General features: G+C 48.4%; 1 long non-coding RNA gene across 1 annotated transcript; it reads left to right on the top strand.

Annotated features, from left to right (window-relative positions):
* Nucleotides 1–939: 939 nt before the first annotated feature.
* LOC140682073 (uncharacterized) lies at nucleotides 940–6,485 on the top strand. Its single transcript, XR_012053322.1, has 2 exons — nucleotides 940–2,756; nucleotides 3,829–6,485. It is a non-coding gene; the product is annotated as an uncharacterized lncRNA (long non-coding RNA).
* The last annotated feature ends 569 nt before the right edge of the window (nucleotides 6,486–7,054 follow it).

Genomic DNA, 7,054 nt, shown 5'->3' with positions numbered 1-7,054 from the left:
GGTTTTTTATAAAATCTATAAATATAAATAAAATAAAATTAGAAATCTGTGTATAGAAATACATCGTAAATACCTTAAGATCAATATAAAAAATTCAAAGGTAAGTAAAAATCAATATTAGCAGTATCTATGAAGTATAATATAAATAATAATTTGTCTATCTTGCTACCTTAATATATATGATATATATTTATAAACAATCACTATAAAGTAGAAATGCAAATGTGACTATAATGATGAAAAAAACATGTAAATATTCAAGTATCGTTTAAAGAAAGGGCTTTTTTTGGTTTTTATTTGGTTAGAGGCAGGGTTTTAATGGAAGAAAAATGAATATACCTTTTCTTTTGATATCATTCTAAGTATAGAAATATATATTCAATGTATACAGAGAGATATAAAAATATAAAATAGAAATGAAAATAAGTATTCCGTATAGATAGAATATAAATAACACCATACATCAATCTACATTTTAAATGTAAATTTGAATATAAATGCGAAAAATAGAGATAAATTTAAACGCAGATTGAAAGATAAGGGGTTTTAAAAAGATTTTTACTTGGATAGAGGCAGGGGTTTATTTTAAGCAATATAAACCTTTTAGAAATAGAAATCTAACTATAGAAATATGTAAGTAATATATTAAGCAATGTATAAAAATGTAAATTGTAATAAAATATAATAGGAATAAATGTAAGAAATTATTAAAATTGCAATTATACATCAATATGCATTATAAATCCGAATGTGAATATAAATATGTAAAATACAAAAATAAAATATATTGAGATGCAGTTTGAAAGAAAAGGTTTTTTCTTTTGGTTCTTATGGGGTTAGAGGCAGGGGTTTTTTGTTGGCGTTCTTTTCCGCGCGGGCTGTTTTGGGGCATTTGCTTCAGAGGACGTTCCGGAGGGGCGGGTGGCAGCGCTTGCGGACACAGAGCGGTGCTGCAGCCGCCGCCCGCGGCCGCTGTCTCGGCAGTGGCGTGTCGCGGACTCGCGTGCCGCGCACACGGGCTGTGGGCTCAGCGGCTCCGCGGGCGGTCGGATTTGGAGCAGGCGCCGACCGGCATCGGCAGATTCGCCTCTCTCTGCCCGGCTCCTGCAGCGGCCGCCATCCTGGGCGCGGCCCCTGCCTCTGCCGCGCTGGGTGCCCGTCCCGTCCCCTCCCGTGCGTTCCCACCGCCTCCCTGCCGTACAGCTAGAAATAAACAACACCAACGTAGAAATATACATAGGTTAAAAAGAAAGGGCTTTTGGGGCGGGGCGGCGTTATTTGGTTCGAGGCAGGGTCTTTTAGTTTCTGTGCGGGATTTTTTGGGACATTTATTTCGGAGGATTTTTCCCAAGGGGATCGATCGCCGCCGCTCTTTTCCCCCTGCCTCCCCTCCGGGCGAGCGGCGGCCCCCGGCTGTGGCGGGCGGCGGTGCTGCCGCCTTGTGGCCACAGAGCGGTACTGCAGCCCCACAGCCAGCGCCCGGCCGAAACCACCGAGACGGGGCGGGAGGTGCCAGAGCGGCCCCAAACCCACCGAGACGGGGCGGGAGGGGCCAGAGCGGCCCCAAAACCACCGAGATGTGGCGGAAGTGGCCAGAGCGGCCCCAAACCCACCGAGACGGGGCGGAAGCGGCAAGAGCGGCTCCAAAACCACCGAGATGTGGCGGAAGTGGCCAGAGCGGCTCCAATTACCACCGAGACGGGCGCGGGGCGGCGGCGAGCGGCGAGCGGGGCGGTGTGTGTGAGTAGAGGGGAGCGGTGAAGGCGGCTCCGCGGCGGCGCCGGGGAAGGATGGCAGCGGCGAGGGCGGCCCGGCGGTCGCGGCGCTCCCGGGCCGGGGCGGAGCGGCGTCGGAACAGGGCTGCGCCCGCCCCTCCTGCCGCCCTCCTGGGAATGGGTTGAGGCATTATGGGTGTATTTAGGTAGGGATAACGATTTTGTTGTTTTGTAAACAAATGTCAGTTGTTCTGGCAGGAACAGGCTGAATGGGGCTGTAGCTCTGCCTACGAGGTCAAGCAGTGATAAGGCCTTGTCAGCACGGTAAAGAAGTGAGCCTCTGTGTAGCACTTCTCTGTAACAGATTAGCAGCTGCTGTAGCATCATTTCCTAGACATTGAGTGGTCTGGGGCTGGATTAGAAAAAAATTAGGTTTAGTGTGTTGTTTAACAGCTGCAGGTGGAGGAACCTGTGCCTTCTGCTCTCCCCACAGCTGTCTCGGCTGTCACACCTGTCCTGAGGAAAGCCCTGTGGAAGGAGCTCGGTGCCGCGATTCAGGACCCTGAGGCCACTGTGAAACTGCAAATTCTTTCCAAGCTGTTGCCACCTCCGGGAAGCAGAGGGCTGCACAACCTGATGGACTGCCTTCCTGCTGCTCCGGAGAGAGCAGGCAATGAAGAGAGGTGGGCAGCGTGTGTGTGTGTGTGCCTCCCCCAGGGCTCAGTTTGTCCTGGGAATCAGTGTGATAGGAATGGGAGCATTAACAGCGTCCTCTCCTCCGAGAATCTGTTGCTTTGCACTTTGGCAGCAAGACATCTTTAAGATATACAAAACCAAGTTAAAATGTTAATAAGAAAGTCAGCAGCTATCTCTCTGCAGCTGGGCCGTGGCAGATGCCATATCCACGGTGCTTAAAAACTCAGAGGAGCTGCATTCCTGGAGGAGACATCTCTTCTCAGCCTGCGTAAAGGGGTTAGTTGCCATGTACAGCAGCAGTAAAGATGAAGGCAAGCAAGAAGTGGAGAGGTCCGTGCTGCTGAGGTTAGAGGAATTATTGGTGAGACTGCTTATCTGCTTTGCCACAGAGGGACTGTATGCATATGTGTGATTGGGCAGTTGTAGATTTTGTAAATACAGATTGGACTCGATTTCCTGTTTTATGGATTCTGGTTTCCGTGGATTTTTCATAGCTTTTTCCGAGTCCTGAGAATCCTTTATACGAGGCAGTTTTGTGTTCTTGATGATGACTTTCTGGTACGAATCGCCTTTGAATGTGTGAGTTTGAGGTATTTAGGAGTAAGAAATCAAAGGTTACCAGTGGAATTAAAAAAAAAAAAAGTTAAAATTAATTAATTAAATTATTATAAATTAATTAGTTTAATTTTTAAATTTAAGTTATCACCTTCTTTTTTAAAAGAAGCTGATAGAGATACTTGTGCCAAGACCCATCTGCCATGCCATCTGAAGTCTGGGGCAAAAGTCTGGTTGATCAGGAATAGAAATCAGACTTTGATCTTGAAGAACACTACTTGGTCACTCCCTCTGTATACTGTTGCCTTGGTTTGAGTTCAGTGAACAGGGATCCCCGTGACACGCAACACTGAAGGTCCCTGGGCAGTGAATGCCTTTGCGCTCTCATGGCTTTTGCTGAGACTCCCTTGTAGGACCTGGCTGACTCTGCAGGCCCTGGGGCCACCTCACAGGGTCCATCCCATCCTGAGGGTGTTTCCAGCCTGGCGAGGTTGGCACCTGCATTCCCAGGACTGTTGGGATGTGCAGCTGTCAGTCTGCTCCAGGCTCTCGCTTTGACTTGTCAAGTTGCGATTCCTTTTGCACTTGAGGCGTTTGAAGAGTATTGAGCCGCTGGGTTTTTGGAACCTACAGCCCAGCTTGCTTTTTGATTCCATACAGCCCCTGCTCCCAGACCAACAAGTTTCTTTTGAGCCAGGAATTAGGATTGTTGTATCCAAGAGCTTTTTTCCCTGTTACCCTCAGATCATCCCACGTGAGCGTTTGGCTTGCGTGTTCTTAGTGTGTCCCTTGAACAAAAATTGCTGTAGAAGCTCCATGTGCCAAATGTAAACCAACACCTGTTTTTACTTGCTGCACACAGTGTGTGGTTGAAGAAGTGGACCCAGATGACTGGTGTGACCTTGTGAAGACAGGGCTCAAGTAAGTGCTTTCATTTGAATTTGGTTTGGTTTCACCAAGTTCATTTTCTTTGCCAAGTTAATTTTCTTTGCCAAGTTCTCATTTCTTACCCAACTTGTAGCTTCAAGTGGGTTTTCTTGGGTTTGGTTACAGTCTGACTTCTCTGTGATCCTTCTCCCAAAGGTACCGTTACAGAGATGAAACATTTCTGAAGGTCCTGAACGTTGCCATCCAGTTACTATACATGAAAGAATCCTCACTAAGAGCGTAGTCAAGCTCTCCAAACTACACATGGTGGTCACACAGCACTCTCCATTTTTGGCAGCCATCCTGAGGTCAAGAGAAGATGATTGCATGAGCGTCCAGACAAAAGGTATTTTTTAATCATCTTCTTCCCATCCTAAACACAGCTAATCTTCTCTTTCTTGCATTATATTCTTTCCATCCAGTAACACATCCACCCATGTAAATACTTGCAGAGTTATTAGCAGTTCCAGAATACTGGCATTTAAATTGTACCTCTGCTTGGATCCAAATGTTACATTCATTTTATGCTGGTTGTAAAGACTTCCATTTTTAAAACTAGTGGAAAGGCGGGTTTGGGTTTTTGTCTGCTTATTTGTTGTTCTGGTATTTTTAACCCAGCTGAAGTCTTGGATTTATTGTTTTGGTTTCTGAGGTACTTAGTGTAAGATCACTGAAGTGCACATAGATCCTGTGATGTTTAAGCCTCGGCTACACGTGACACAGGCTTCTGAAAATGGAAATGGCCTTGGCAGAGTAGCAGCTGTGAAGCAAAGCAGAATTAAAATGCATGAGAGCAGAAGAACCAAGTGAAATGGTACTTCTGGGTGCTGTGTGCTCCTCTGGCCTCTGCCTGCTGTGAACACTCTGTGTTGCAGCACGGTGTAGTCCAATTCAGTGTTTGTTTGGTTTGATTTTTGTGTGTAACAAAAACACTGCTCACTTACTCTAAAGAACTTCCCTTCTTTACTGGACACATCCTGCAGTGGGACCAGACTCCCCCTCACCCTGGAGGAATTCCCTGCTCCTCTGGAGAGGGGTGAAGCCAAAGCTTAGGAGCAAAGGCAAACCACCAAACCAGGGGCATTCTATATATATCCAAATAAGGGGCTCTGTCTTCCTGCTTTTCCTGTAGTTCTCCTTCCTGGTTTCACCTGGCCTGGAAGGATGGGCATGGCCTGTATTTGTCATCTGAAAGTGGTGTTACTAAGTCTGTCCAGAGGTTCTGATTACAGACACTCATTTTCTGCCAGAAAACATTTTCATTTCATTCCTTTCACCCAGGATGGCTCTCTGTGGTCTCAGACAGTGTTCCCTGGGAGGAAGGGCAGCCTTTGCCTCGCCTGCACAGCTCAGGTGGATGTGACAGAACTGGTGTGGCCTGACAAGGCATGAGCAGCTGTCTGTGCACTGGAGTGCCTTGAAACCTTTCTCTGTGAGGTTTTGGACACTTTTCTCTTTGGGATTTCTTGTGACACATCACCCAGGTGTCCCTTCCTTTGTATAAAGTCCCGTGGTAAAGGATTGAATGACGGACAAGTGGGGCCTGGGATAAAAATGGTTCTGTTAAAATTAGGCTAAGAATGCAATAGAGAAATGAGCTTCCTTTTAATGAAATAGTTAGGAATAAAAATGCTTTTATATTTGAATTGGTGTCCCCTCTCACGGATAAAACCCCCTGGTGAGCAATCACAGCAGAAGTGTGAAAGCCGGGATCCTTTGGCTTCCACAGTGGACTTAATGTTCATTTCCTCCTCTCTTTCAGGACAGGAGAAATCATTAAGCTCCTCCCATCTTTGCCAGAAGCTTCAGTGTTTAAGCAGCCAGAGCCAAGAGGCTTCAGCACCAGGGGGGTGCACTGGAGGGCTCCTGGTCCTGCCCACGCTGTGGGGTAAGTCAAAGGGACGCAGGGTTCCCCTTTTCCTCTCTGCTGGGATTAAGTGCCTCGGGAATGCCATTTCTGACAGCCCAGCCGTACCCCTGTGTGCTGGGAAAGGGCAGCAGGGAAGAGGCAAATGCCAGAGTTCCTTGGGGCTGACGGAGCTGTGGTGTTTGGCTGTGCCCAGGGGGGCAGGCTGGGCATTGTTCGGGCACCCAAGGACTGGTCTGGGGCTGGGAGCCCGGGGAGCCGAGCTCTCGGTGCATTCCCAGCTCTGCCAGCTGCTGCAGGGCTGGGTGCCAGCCTCTGCTGGGGCTGGGGCAGGAGCTGCAGGGGAGGGCTGGCAGGATTTGGGAGCAGAGGGAGGAAAATGAGGAAGGGTGCTGGGCGGCGCTCAGCCTGTGCTGGTGTCAGCGCAGCCGTGCAGGGCGCCGGGATCTGGGGTCAGCTCCGGCTCTCCTGGGGTTCAGGGTGCAAGGTCGGAGGGACTGGGTTTATCTGTGGCTTTCCAGGCCAGCAGGAACAAGGGGAATGTGGTGCCAGAGCTGTGTCCCATCGGGCTGCGCTTCCCTCTGAGCACAGAGTCTGGGCTGAGGGGAGATTGCTGCGAGTGCCCCGTGAGCAATCCAGGGAACTCGGAATTGCATCCGCTGCTGGGAACACTGCCTGAGCTCTGCTCAGGCTGTGTCTGCGAGGAGTGGGATTTGGGCTGCAGAGGTGCTGCTGGGCACAGAAAATGGAGTAAATCCTCTCCAGGGACGTGCAGTGAAGGACAGTGCAGCAGGGAAGGAGAGTATTTGCAAATTATATCAGTATTTCTCCCAAAACTGGGAGAAATGGGGTGGAGCAGAGATGGGCTGGTTTGGTTTTTTCTGGGCCGGTTATTCCTCGTGCAATGTTTTAAATCTGTTGTATGATTTACTCTCCAGTATCTTTCTAACAAAAGCTGACAGAAATTTAGGTTCAGGGTTAGAAGTTGGGTCCATTCACTGCAAAACCTTGCCCAGGCTGGAGGACTGGGGTGATGGCTGCTCTCAGCAAAGGTTACCTGTGAATACCGTGTCAAATTTCCCTCAATGCTGGGCAGGAAAGGTGAGGGTTTGGATCAGGAATTCTGCAAACAAGGCCTGTGTGATGTTGGTTTATTGTGTTTTTCAGGGAGCCAGGGCTGGCACAAGGACTCGTGCAGGTGCTGCTCTGGCACTGGAGCTGTTGCCCTGTGGAGCCATTTTAAAGGTGTGATTATGGAACATTTTGGAGGCTGTTTCTGGAATTCCATTTGTAG

The sequence above is a fragment of the Taeniopygia guttata genome, chromosome W (genome assembly GCF_048771995.1).
Source record: "Taeniopygia guttata chromosome W, bTaeGut7.mat, whole genome shotgun sequence".
NCBI lineage: Eukaryota > Metazoa > Chordata > Aves > Passeriformes > Estrildidae > Taeniopygia > Taeniopygia guttata.
Note: the sequence above shows the minus strand (reverse complement) of the source record. Positions and strands in the feature narration are given on the sequence as shown.